The sequence below is a fragment of the Schistocerca gregaria genome, chromosome X (assembly GCF_023897955.1).
Source record: "Schistocerca gregaria isolate iqSchGreg1 chromosome X, iqSchGreg1.2, whole genome shotgun sequence".
Taxonomy (NCBI): domain Eukaryota; kingdom Metazoa; phylum Arthropoda; class Insecta; order Orthoptera; family Acrididae; genus Schistocerca; species Schistocerca gregaria.
Window position 1 is genome coordinate 760,354,776 of NC_064931.1, and position 14,335 is coordinate 760,369,110.

Sequence of the window (14,335 nt, forward strand, 5' to 3'; positions counted from 1 at the left end):
GACGGTGTGTGGCGGAGGATACCTTGAGTACCTCTATCGGTCCCCCCTTGTATTCCAGTCTCGTATTGTTCATGGAAAGAAAGATTGTCGGTATGCCTCTGTGTTCTTTCTAATTTCTCAGATTTTACCTCATGGTCTCTTCGCGAGTATACGTAGCAATATACTGCTGTTTTCGAAACTTCAACAAAAGCCCGTCCGAGCTATTGAGCGTCACTCTTGCAGAGTCTTCCACTGGAGTTTATCTATCATCTCCGTAACGCTTTCGCAATTAATAAATGACCCTGTAACGAAGCGCGGTGCTCTCCGTTGGATCTTCTCTATCACTTCTATCGACCCTGTCTGGTATGGATCCCACACCGGTGAGCAGTATTCAAGCAGTGGGCGAACAAGTGTACTGTAACCTACTTCCTTTGTTTTCGGACTGCATTTCCTTAGGATTCTTCCAATGAATCTCAGTCATGCGTCTGCTTTACCGACGATTAATTTTATATGGTCATTCCATTTTAAAACACTCCTAATGCCTACTCCCAGATATTTTATGGAATTAACTGCGTCCAGTTGCTGGCCTGCTATTTTGTAGCTAAATGATAAATGATCTTTCTTTCTGTGTATTCGCAGCACATTACACTTGTCTACATTGAAATACCATTGCCATTCCCTGCACCATGCGTCAATTCGTTGCAGATACTCCTGCATTTCAGTGCTACAACCTCTCGATATACTTCTGCATCATCCGCAAAAAGCCTCAGTCAACTTCCGATGTTATCCACAAGGTCATTTATATATATTGTGAATAGCTGCAGTCCTACGACACTCCCCTGTTGCACACCTGAAATCACTCTTACTTCGGAAGACTCCTCTCCATTGAGAATGACGTGCTGCGTTCTGTTATCTAGGAACTCTTCAATCCAATCACACAATTGGTCTGTAGTCCATATGCTCTTACTTTGTTTATTAAACGACTGTGGGGAACTATATCAAACGACTTGCGGAAGTCAAGAAACACGGCAGTAAGTGATAACTTCTTTTCCTTTTATTAATTTGTACAGGTGTGTGTCAGCGAGAAAAAGTTTCGTATAGGTTTGAAATTATATGTAAAGTTTGCTGGAATTTTTAGTGCCGGTAATTACCCTGCCTCTAGACAAACACACAATTTCTAACGTAATACCTGTCTTATTGTGTTAAACTTTTAACAGAAGTTCATACTTCTTAATGTGTAGATTATCACAGCATTTTATTATTTTTTTAATTTGGTCAGTAACTACGCAAAATTTTGAAAATCATGTTTCTGTTGCGCCTGGTAGCAGGTTGATAGCAACCCGCAGCTGATACTCGGTTCCGCGGCAATCGTTTAGTATTACACGTTGTAGTACCTCGTTTGAAACTAATGTACGGATTCTGTCCGTCTGATGCAGGGTCTTAGAGCCGCTCAAAACTGATGATGTTCTTGGAGCAAAACAAGCTTCTCACAAAGAATCAGCACATATACAGAAAAAACAAATGTGTGAAACGAAGTCTGCTGCACTCATACAAGACACCATGCAACAAAAAGACGTAGGTGAAAATCTGAAACGCATCTTTTTAGATGTCCTTAGGGCGTTATAAAACGTAGCACATCGTCGGCGATTTGTATCAGGTCGGGGCACGTGTCGTTTCGGCCCTTTCTGATTGGTGCCAGCAGCTGCAATCGTAGGAATATAAGCGGGAAATAGTGACAGCTCCAGCGTATGTGTCGACTATTATATGGCCACCCATATCAGTACCTATGTAGCTGTGTTACCTATTGCCTGCTGCCTTCAACTTCCACCGTCGGAGGATGGAATGGGACTTCAAGTCCCACTGCCACACGTTCAACGTGCACTCCAGTGATATCATTGGAATGACATCATTGGTCTGCTCAGTTCTGGTTTGGTATCCCTGGCTGCGTGGTAAGATACTGCGGTGCGATGATTTCGCAGTGTCCCAGGACAACAAACAAAAAATAATTGCGTATCTTCATGTTTTTGGAGAGGTAATTAAAAATTTATGACTACCTTAGAGTAACACTGTCCTGAACGGATGTTTAGAAGAGGTGCGCTGTCGTCGTAGAGTTGCAGGTCATCAAACTCCGGCCGCAACGCCCCAGAATTGAAGACAAAGAGTTGCAGCGTGTACGCGTGTGAGGAAGTGCGCCGCAGCGGTTTCGTTCGTCGGCGAGGGAAGCATGAAGGCTCCCGCGCCCCTTGGCGTTTCTCGGCTGGAGAGGTCTAGGTGCCGACAGCCGCTCTCACCCTCCGCTCTCCGCCCTTACCCTTGCGTATACACACAGATGTTCACTACACGCGTGCGGTCTCCCTTCGACTTCACTGGCATAGCAAAGAAACAAGGAACTACAAGACCAGGTAAAACAAACTCTCGTGACAATTTTATCGTTGCAATAAATCTGTAGCCGCTGGAAATGTGGTCGCACTCGCTCGGAACAATCTTTGATAGGAGATTAGTTATTAACAAGAGAATGACGTAAGCAACGACAGCTTACAATAAGGATAGGGACATATATCGTAGTCATTTAAAAGGTAACAGTATTTGTGGGGGTTTGTTCAGATATGCAATCACACTGTTACCAATAGGCACGCAAAATATTTGCAGCAGTACGCAGCAGAACTAAGAACTGAAATTGTAATTCTTTCGTGTTCTCTGAGAAAGTTTATTAAAGAAATCAACGGTCTTTGCAATTTTGCGAAAACAACACATTACTCATGATGTGGAGTACCCGAACGAAGGCCTCCAGAAGGAAGGTTCCATGGCCTAAACCAAAGTCCGTGAGAGGAAGAAAAGGAGAGAGAGAGAGAAAGAGAGGGAGGGAGAGAGAGAGAGAGAGAGAGACAGAGAGAGATAGAATGTGACTTGTGAGACATAAGAGACTGAACCAACACAATAAAGGACCCTGACTATCCCTCACTACTTCTCGAACAATTCCACCCACATTGCACTCCCAGTATTTTTTTCGTAGAAGCTATGGAATGCTTTCGAATTCTAAAACTTTTCATTTTAAGTGCTTGATGTTGTGGGATGTTATGTTAAATGCAAACAGTGGCGTTTTTGTAAGTTTCGTCGTTATCTGCGCGGGAATTGTACGCGAAAGTCCTGGCAAAAAAATTTCATCCTAGTGCAAAGATTGTTAACTGTAGATCAGGGAGGAAGATTGGGGTTTAACTTCCCGTCACTAACGAGTCCATTACATTACATTAATGTACTCTTCGCTCCAAAAGATCGATAGTGGGAAGACTATTCAGGCTGTAGAACATGTCAAAAACAAGAAGGACAACAAATATGCTAATGTACTTTCGTCAGGTCCTAAGTGAAATTGTCCATATGTCACGGAATAAGCCAAAAAATCTTAAATGTATTTTCACTTCATCATCAAACAGAAAAACCATTTTACAACACTTATTTACAATGATCGCATTCCTGCACTGAATTTTTTACAGAAGTCACAGTGTAAGTAATACTTGCAGTATTTCATATTACCAGTAATATCCACACATCAGTTGGCTATGCTAAGAAATTCCTCAATGGAGTAGGAGGTGGCTGCTAATCAATACTTTAAATTCTTCTTGAACTGAACTTTACTAGTTGTGAAACTTATTGTGGCTGCCGGCAAGTTATGAAATATGTGTGTTCCTGAATAACGGGCAGCGTTCTCGGCTAGAGTAAGTGACTAAGTATTTGTGAAGATTATTCTTATTCCTAGTATTGATTTCATGACCTAACCTGATGGCTTGTAATGGAGATATATTTTTAATATAAATTTCGTTAAGGATTGGACTGGATTGTTTGGGGGAAGAGACCAAACAGCGAGGTCATCGGTCTCATCGGATTAGGGACGGACGGGGAAGGAAGTCGGCCGTGCCCTTTCAAAGGAACCATCCCGGAATTTGCCTGGGGCGATTTAGGGAAATCACGGAAAACCTAAATCAGGATGGCCGGGCGCGGGATTGAACCTACGTCCTCCCGAATGCGAGTCCAGTGTGCTAACCACTGCGATACCTCGCTCGGTTTTCGTTAAGGAATAAATATATTGGGAGGCAGTAGTAAGTATCCTTAGTTCCCTAAACAGGACTCTGCAGTTTGTTCTTGAGTTCAGAGCACAAATACTTCTTATCACACGTTCTTCGACTAGCAAAACGTCAGATTGGCTTGGTGAACTATCCCAAAAATTAATCATATATGGCATAATGGAATGAAACTACGTATAGTATGCAAGCATTTTTATTTTCACGTCATCCATGACTGACAACATTCACATTGCAGTTCTGTGGTATGCTCTTCTCAGTTGAATTTACGGAAGTCATGGGATAACGATATGCACATATACAGATGACGGTGGTATCGTGTACACGAAGACTAAAAGGGCAATGGATTGCTGGAGCTGTCACTTGTATAACGATATGCACATATACAGATGACGGTGGTATCGTGTACACGAAGACTAAAAGGGCAATGGATTGCTGGAGCTGTCATTTGTAATCAGGTGAACCACGTGAAATGTTTTCCGACGTGATTAAAGTCGCGCGTCGGGAATTAACAGGTTCTGAAAGCGGAATGGTAGTTGGAGCTAGAAGCAAGGGATATTCCATTTCGGCACTTGCTAGGGAATTCCGTATTCCAAGATACACAGAGTCAAGAGTGTGCCGAAAATACAAAATTTCAGGCATTACCTCTCACCACAGACAAGGCCGACGGCCTTCACTTAGCAACTGACAGCAGCGGCGTTTGAATAGAGTCGTCACTCGTAACAGGCAAGCGACACTTCGTGAAATAACCGCAGAAATCAATGTGGGACGTAAGAAAAATATGTCGGTTAGGACAGTGCGGCGAAATTTGGCGTTAATGATCTATGGCAGCAGACGAACGACGCGGGTGCCTTTGTTAACAACACGACTTCGTCTGCGGCGCTTCTCCTGTGGTGCCGCTCGGAGCGGCCGCGCGGTTTAAGGCGTCGTGTCACGGATTGCGCGGCCCCTCACGCCGGAGGTTCGAGTCCTCCCTCGGGCAGGTGTGTGTTTGTTGTTCTTAGCATAAGTTAGTTTAAGTTACTTTAAGTAGTGGGTATGTCTAGAGACCGATGACTTAAGCAGTTTGGTCCCTTAGGTATTCACACACATTTGAACATTTGAACATCTCCTGTGGTGATGCCTATGCGACTTTCGCGACGGAAATATAAGTTAAGCAAATGGGAATTCGGTCGTATGCTTCTTGGATTATTCATCTCGATATCCGTCTTAATCGATTGAGGAAAACCACGGAACACATACATCTCGATGTCCAGATGCGATCTCGGACCCCGCTCCTCGTATGCTGTTCCAGTACTTTTTCTCAGTATATTACCTTGCTCAGAGCTAAATGCAAGTTTTTCACAATGAACACAGAGTACTTTTCATTGTAGTTTCAACATATCACTCGCCTCTGTCAAGTGCATAATACGTTAGGATATGAAATGGAACATAACAGATTTGAGTCATGAATTTACTGTTAGGGAACAGTTAAATAGCAGTTAGTCCACGAAATAGCTTTTTTTATTACACGTTTATACAACAAATACTGGAATAACCGTCTAAAGTAAGGAGGCTCTTTTAACGGTACTGTTAATTGTGTCCAAACAAGAATAAAATTTCGGTTTTCTGATACAAGGGCCTGACGAAACGTTGAGCAATGTAGAAATGTTTTTAAGTTTTCGCAATTCCTTACTGCCGCAAAAACATATCATGAGCAGAATAGAAGAAAAATTGCTGTGGACGCACGTATAATCTAACAAAACAATGATGAAATTGACTGTAAAAATCAAAATTTGAGAAGTTAGTGCAAAATGGTAAAAGAAAGAGGTAAACACGACTTAGAAGAGAAAAAGAGTGCATTGACGTAGAAAAGTTCGCAGTTAGGTAACACTGGTCCGCTAAAAGGCTTAATACACTGCAAAGCAGAAATACACAAATTATTAAATTTTCTATCTGTGGGTTGATATTGCATTCTGGTAAGCGTTTTGTGCATGTCATTGCTATATTCATGAAATTGGTTGAGGAAAAATTCACCCTCTTTCTACTCTGTCAGACGCCAGACCGAAGCGAGGCGAACAAAAGAGCAACAGCCGGGAGCGAAGAGCAGTGCAAACACCGCGGAACTGCCGTGGACAACGTCAATCGATAATGCCTGAACAAAGTGACAGCTATACTGTAAATACGCCCAGCATTACACAAATGACGCAGCACTTATCACCACGAAACGTTCTGCTGCTGATGTACAACTTTGAAAATATTCCTGGAAAAAAAGGAGGAGCGAGGTCAAATGTCCCTACTACCACAAGGTTTGCAAATCGTTTAACAGTTTTTTTATTGATGCTGTGAATCAGTACCGGAAAATTAAATGAACTTCTAGCGCCGTCAACCGTTCATGCAATGAAAACGTTATCTATGATTCATAATATTAGGAGTCCAATGAAAACGAGACAGATGGGAAAAAAGTAAGCAAACTGTTTCTTATTTAAGAAGTAATCGCCATAACTGTTAATAAATTTATGCCACTGAGATACAAGACGATCAATGTTTCAGGAAAAGTGTTTGCGGTTGCAAACGGAACAATGATTGTACACAGGTGTGCCCGCATGTTACCAAGGCTGTTTCGACTACGCAGTAGAAGTTTCACTGAGAAGCACTTACACTTCCTCCATATACTAGTCCTGTTCTCTTCCATATTTTTGGAGAACTGAAGAAAGACATTCGTTGTCGCCGATTTGCTTCGGACAAAGACGTGCACGCCTGGATGTGAACATGGTTCCGTAGGCAACCGGAAACATATTTCCATGGAGGCATCGACCGTTCTGTCCCACAGTGGGATAAATGTATTAAGAGTTATGGCGATTACTCTTGAAATATTATACAGTTAACTTAATTTTTTCCCATTTGTCTCGTTTCATCTGACTGCTCCTTATACAGGGCGACAATTATTGAACTATATGAAATAAAAGTATTAAAATCCATGGAGAAGAAATAAAAACTTTGAGGTTCGCCGATGACATCGTAATTCTGTCAGACAGCAAAGGACTTGGAAGAGCAGTTGAATGGAATGGATAGTGTCTTGAAAGGACGGTATAAGATGAACATCAACAAAAGCAAAACGAGGATAATGGAATGTAGTCGAATTAAGTCGGTTGATGCTGAGAGAATTAGATTAGGAAATGAGACACTTAAAGTAGTGAAGGAGTTTTGCTATTTGGGGAGCAAAATAACTGATGATGGTCGAAGTAGAGAGGATATAAAATGTAGACTGGCAATGGCAAGGAAAGCGTTTCTGAAGAAGAGAAATTTGTTAACATCGAGTATAGATTTAAGTGTCAGTAAATCGTTTCTGAAAGTATTTGTTTGGAGTGTAGCCATGTATGGAAGTGAAACATGGACGATAAATAGTTTGGACAAAAAGAGAATAGAAGCTTTCGAAATGTGGTGCTACAGAAGAATGCTGAAGATTAGATGGGTAGATCACATAACTAATGAGGAAGTATTGAATAGGATTGGGGAGAAGAGAAGTTTGTGGCACAACTTGACCAGAAGAAGGGATCGGTTGGTAGGGCATGTTCTGAGGCATCAAGGGATTACCAATTTAGTATTGGAGGGCAGTGTGGAGGGTAAAAATCGTAGAGGGAGACCAAGACATGAATACACTAAGCAGATTCAGAAGGATGTAGGTTGCACTAGGTACTGGGAGATGAAGAAGCTTGCACAGGATAGAGTAGCATGGAGAGCTGCATCAAACCAGTCTCAGGACTGAAGACCACAACAACAATGAAATAAAATCGTCATAACTTCTGAACGGTTTGCGTTTGGACGTTCAAACTGCATGGTTAGCCAAGGGGCATGATGGGAATTAGTATGCGCAGTATGGTTTGGTTTACCGACGAAGCCCACTTCCATTTGAATGGATCCGTGAATAAGCAAAACTGGCGCATTTAGGGGACTGATAATTCGCATTTCGTGATCGAAAAGTGTCTTCACCCTCAATGGGTGACCGTGTGGTGTGCAATATCCAGTCACGGAATAATCGGTGCGATATTGCTTGATGCCACGGTGACTACCGAACGATACGTGAACTTTTTGGAAGATGATTTCATCCCCATTATCCAAAGTGACCTTGATTTCGACAGTATGTGGATGACGTAACCGGAGCTCGGCCACATCGAAGCAGGAGAGAGTTTGATGTCCTGGAGGAGCACTCTTTGGACCGCATTCTGGCTCTCTGATGCCAGGAGGTCACAGGCATGGGCCTCGATTGGCCCATATTCTCCGGATATGAACAGGTGCATCTACTTTTTGTGGGGCTACATTAAAGACAAGGAATACAGCAACAACCCCCAAACCATTTCTGAGCTGAAAATAGCCATTCAGGAGGTCACCGACAGCATCGATGTTACGACACTTCAGGGGGTCAAGACGAATTTCGCTATTCGTCTGCGCCACATCATTGCCAATGATGGCAGGCGTATTGAACATGTCATAACCTAAATCCGAATATCTGTTGTGACGTTTACATGTTGAATAAAGTGTGTGCACGCCGTAGTTTGTAATAAATTTACGTTTCTTTTTTCATATAGTTCAATAATTTTCATCCTGTAATTTAAAGACTAATATCTAAAACACCTGTTATTAATTATCATCCTACAAATATTTCATTCAGACGGACCACAGGTTGAAACTGGGTGTTGCTTTCACCTTAAATGAGTTACGAAAATATATAAAATTTTGAGTAGCATTAATAGGCCGGGTTTCAAAGCCAGCACCTTGTGTTCAGTCCCAACACATCTCTTTGTTTATGCACAACAGTGATCATAAAATTCAGTATCTTACAGTACTGCAGTTGCGCTACATATGCCATACATATCAGCACGAATGTAAGAGACATGTTAATATATTCAGAACAGCTTCCTTAAAATGAAAACGAGGTTGCAAAAATTGTATGCGGGTACTTGAGTTGACACTGTAGTCTGTTACTGCAGACATTTACCTCAACAATTTTCATGTTGCTGGATTACGATGATGACTGGTTTTCCGTTCATATAGACAGAACAATTGAAGACGTGTACGGAAAAACGGGCTAACCCATAGTATTCAGAAATGGAGAAAAATGGGTTTGTGTAAATGATGCTGGAAGAAATATATCAAACTATTTTATGCTTATTTTTTTAATGGAAATCCATACAGTATGGACCAGTTATTGTTTCTCATCTGTCATATCCTTTATATTCGAACGTAACAGAAAAAATAATAATTAATAAAGAAGAACAATAATATGCGAAGATTTGTTTTGTACGTTATCAAACATCCGCAACAGCAAATTACCATTAACTGTAGTAAAAAGTCTCGTAAAAGGAAAAATTGGTAATAACACACAACGTAGGGCTTAAGAAGATTGAGCCTATGGCCACTATCATAGTCTGATGTCGCAAAAAAAGACATCCGTTGATAAAAGCCATGATTTTCTTTTTCTGGCCGTTTTCTCACAAGTAATTTGCATATTAAGGTGACAACAAACTTGATACATGCATCTACGTGGTTCTTCAAAACCACTATTGAAAAACTGATAAAATATTTTACAATACATGCGAACGCTAAGAAGTAGCTTGTTGCTTTCTTTGCACTTATCTTGATAAAGAGTATACATCTTGCTAATGTTTCGATCTGCACACAGGTACGTCATGTTGGGATTCTTTTTCCTGGTAGTAGTGACTTGACTATGTAGGAAAACTATTTACTCGTACATTAGCTCATGCAAATTCCTGGTCCTAATCGCTGCATTTTTTTGGTCAATTGTTGCCCCTCTCATCCACCTTAAATAAAATATTTAGCTTTTGCTGTCATGATACACATAAATCTATCACTGTGAATGTACATCTAGTGTTTTATTTCATAATCAAACACAGAAACTAACTTCAGGAGTTCCAGATGTTTTCTTTTGTTTATTCACACGAGATAGCAGTCAATTGCTTGTACCTAAAATGGCTAGACAAGCTTTCTTACAAATCTGAATGTCTAATTCGCCTACAGTAACCTTATAGATGTTAGTTGTCTGCCGGATACTCCTCTGTACACCTTCGCTTAACAGGATTCATATTCACAATCCAGGTATACAAGAGTTTTTAAGATCATTGGTAATTAGATTTCGGAAATCACGAACCAACTTCTCCCGTGTACCTGCAGATACAATATCGAAGCATTTTCTCGTATAGGCTCAATCTGAACTTTATGGTTTTGCATTTTTCAGTGAACTCTTGTTATTACTGTACTCTTTAGCACTGTTTGGCGTCTTCTTCTCAACTTCTTTGCGCCAATTACGCTTATTCTTTCGACGATTCACACTGATTTTCCACACCTTCGTCAACGTCTCCCATTTCTGCATCTACCATTTTCACTATTTGTATTTTCTACTGAATGTGCCAACTGAACACTTCAAACACTCTAATCTAGGTTCAAAGAGTGGTTAATGTTACATATTACACAAGGATTATATTTCGTGTTTAAACTTTTATTAACTCCAATATAATTTATCTCAGTCCTCAAACCTTTTCAAATTATAGTTAATTACCTGTTTCCTGTTCTTCATATGACACAGTATTGGCTACTGAGCTATTCAGCTTCTTTCCGCGGGAGGGAAGCCGGAATGTAGCGGAAGTTAGCCCATTTTTGACATTACAGAAATCATATCTAGCGAAACGCAAGAAAAACTCTGCGTTGTATTAGATCCTAGTGTGATATTTAGGAGTGAGACCAATGTCAATTTTGAAGTTCCTGTACCGAGCAAAAGATGGCACCACGTATCTCTAAAATTTTACATTTGAGGGTTAGCCCAATTTTCCGCCCGCATCTTTAATTAAAAAAGTGCTCATCAGCCTCAGGTTTAGTAATTGTCATGCCGAGAATGCATTATCATTTAGGACACTTTTGAAGGACAAAAGTCCTTAAGAATTAGTCCTACATACACTAAGATGACACGACTCGTCCGCAGTGATATTGTGGAAGGTGTAGTCTCCAATTAACCGATGAGCATACCGACTATGGGGAGAATATAAAACACAAAAATGTAATGAAAACTCTCTGCCTAGTTAACAATCCGTCTACCCAAGCAACAGTGCAAAAATATCATCCGAGTGGCGTACTGTGCTATGCGTAGTAAAAATTCGCATGACACTGCCTACAATCTACTTACTTCTAACAACAACGCTGTCCGATGGATTTCATCTGCATGGAAGAGGTGAAAATCACGTCAAGGGCATCCTGAAGTTTTTCAGATTGTGGTGGGAGAGTTTACGACATCCAGCGTGGCCTTAGCATAAGCCAGCTAGCGAGCCAACGCACCTTCATACATAATTTACACGAAGCGAACGTGGCTAGACTCCGTCATAAATGTAAGGTTTGCTATATTTCGCTAACTTTCTTTACCACCGAGGAATGTGTCTGCGTCAGGAGAACAATGGACGTGGCTCCGTGATTTTCAGATCTCATCCTCTCATCTGGAAGGTAACAGACTTGAAACCCCTTGTTGAAAACAGATGACTACTGCCTTATACTAAGTACTTGAACAGCATTCAGTTATGATAAGGCTTTCATGTTTTTACATGTGAACTACATCTGCCGTTTGGACGTTGGTTTCAGTTATGGTCGAACGTGCTGAATACTTGTAGCAGTTACCTATAGAACAATGACATTCAGAATAACAAAAACCGGTTTTTCTTCTTACAGATTATCTAATAAAGCTTAAAGGATTCTCAGCCACAAAATGTTCGTAAGAGTATTTTTCCCCTACCTATTCCTGTTTCTTATGAAGTTGTTTCACAGTTATTTTCCCTCAGTTTACAACATTTTAAAAGAAGACAACAAAATACGCTGATGATCACGGTGAGCTGGGCACTAAGAACAAATGAGCTTTGAAATTCCACGAAGACGGCTCTGCTCGCCGGATAGTGTGGTCAGTTTGTCGTAGCGCTCCGAACGTGCAAAATATTCAGTACACAACACTCTAATAAATTTCGAGATGGGGGAAGTCTTCAGTCTTCTATGGGCCATTTGAGGATTATATTTGAATTTACGTGGAGTGTAATAAACGACGACCAGCTGCAAAACCGAAACGCCTTTGAAAATTTTTTATCGATATTTACTACTTAAATATTTCCATTCAATCAAGAATCAAGTTACTCGAGATGAGATTGCTCAGAGATTTGAGTTTAAGGTTGTTGAGATTGTATCCTGTCAGAAACGATGAAATTTTGGAGGGAATTTTATGTCTTTTTTCATAAGTAAGATGGTCTTGAAGTATAGATAGAATTGAAAACAGTACTTGGACAGAATGTGAGATACAATAAGCAACTGTTGCTATACAAGCTTGCTACGAAGAGAGTTTGAGGATGCGTGAGGAAACGGAGGACTGATGTGTAACCAAAATATCGGCAGAAGGTGGAACTGGTATTTTGCCTTTGCTTATAAGTAAAAATAAGTTTACACTGCTGCATCGTCATAAACTGCAGGGTGTTTATAAATTGTCTTATTTCCTTAAAGTGTTAGAAAAATTTAGAGAATAACGTCCTGCGTCCAGTGTCCAGAACCAAGAACTTGCTGAGATATGGCCCATTCTGTCTTACCACAATGATCTGTTACATGTGGTGTTCCATGTGATGATCATGCTTTCTCAAACATTCGTCAGCTCTTCTTTTCCAAGAGTCCTGAACTGCTGTGAATACAGCTGACTGCCCACAGATATATATCGTATATGGGACTTAGGCTCAGATACTGCATGCCAATTGCCTTTGGATGTGGTATACATTATTGATTTTAAATGTCTGCATAGCCAGGTATTGAAACTGTGCTGGCGTAAGCTTTCGCCAGCACACCATGCGGCGTAAGGTTGCGAAAAGGTCAGCAGAGGTCAACAACAGACTCGCAGGAAACGCGCCGCCAACGCCCTCTCGGTCGCCAGTATTTAGATCGTCAGCGAGGACTTCAAAGCAGTGGACTATTACAGAGAGCTTGTACCACAACGACTATCATGAGGTAAGTAAACTTTCCATTCTTATGAATAAAGAACCCAGTTAATATATGTGTGGAGTTTGTGTTATAGAAAGAGGGTACAGGACACCAAACATCATCTCCTTGCTCCCATGGTACAGCTCTACAGAGACACGAGACGACATTAAAAAAACTATGAAGGTGAGATGAACTGAGAGGACACGCCACTGGACCTCCTACAGCAATTCACCATTTATGAGGTCTTTTGGTTAGGTACTGTTGTATAAGACGAAGTAAGCGGATGGTGCCCCATTGTGCACGAATCACATTCGTTGTCTTTTTGCGATGGTACACTTTTTCAAAAACACGCGTAAGATTCAGTACTGAGATTGTAAGTAAACAGCAGGCAGTTAATGTGTAAGGCCGCAAGAGTATGTCTTCCGTAATTCCTGCCAAGGAGGCACACTGAACTGAACCTCATACTTAGCTTATGTCATCGTTAGAGAATGTGCAGGGTGCTAGAAATGGACACTATGGCAATTTATTCTATTACTTTGCGTGATTTCCATTTAATCTGGAAATAAAATTCGGACACTCATCAGTGGAAATTCTGAACGACCCATTGGCAGATCTGTAATGTGTGAGTATGGTCTTGCGCTCTGAGAGCTTGGACATGGTGTAAGTGACACAGATCAACTAATTGCTCATGAGGAACTGACCACTCAATTTTGTGATGAATGCCTTCGGCAGCTGCATTGCTTTGCACGCTTCTATCGACATCATCTATTCGTCACTTCATTCACCCCTTCACATCTCACGTGTGAAATGCAGAACACATTATTTGGAAGGAATACGGGTTGTGGATGTCGTTCGGCGTACATGACACCGACCGATCTACCATTTCCCGTGTAATCTAACACGGCCCATACTAAACGAAGGATTAGGTAAACAGAAAGGCAGCCTGTAACAATGAGAGGTGAATATTCGCGCTAAAAGTGAAATAGGAAATTTGTGGCAAGATCCTATGGGACCAAAATGGTGAGGTCATCGGTCCCTAAGCTTACACACTACTTACTCTAACTTAAACTAACTTACGCTAAGGCTACCCCGCGCGGCGCTAAAAGTGAAATGGCTCGTATTTCAGAAGCTATTTTTCTCCGAACATATGCTAACGAGACTTGGACAATAATTTTGACCTATACTACCTCATATGTCAATATAGGACACTTATTTATCTAATATCATGCATACCAAGAAAATTTAAAGCTATCAGTAGGTAATTTATACACAATGACTGCGTCAAGGAATAT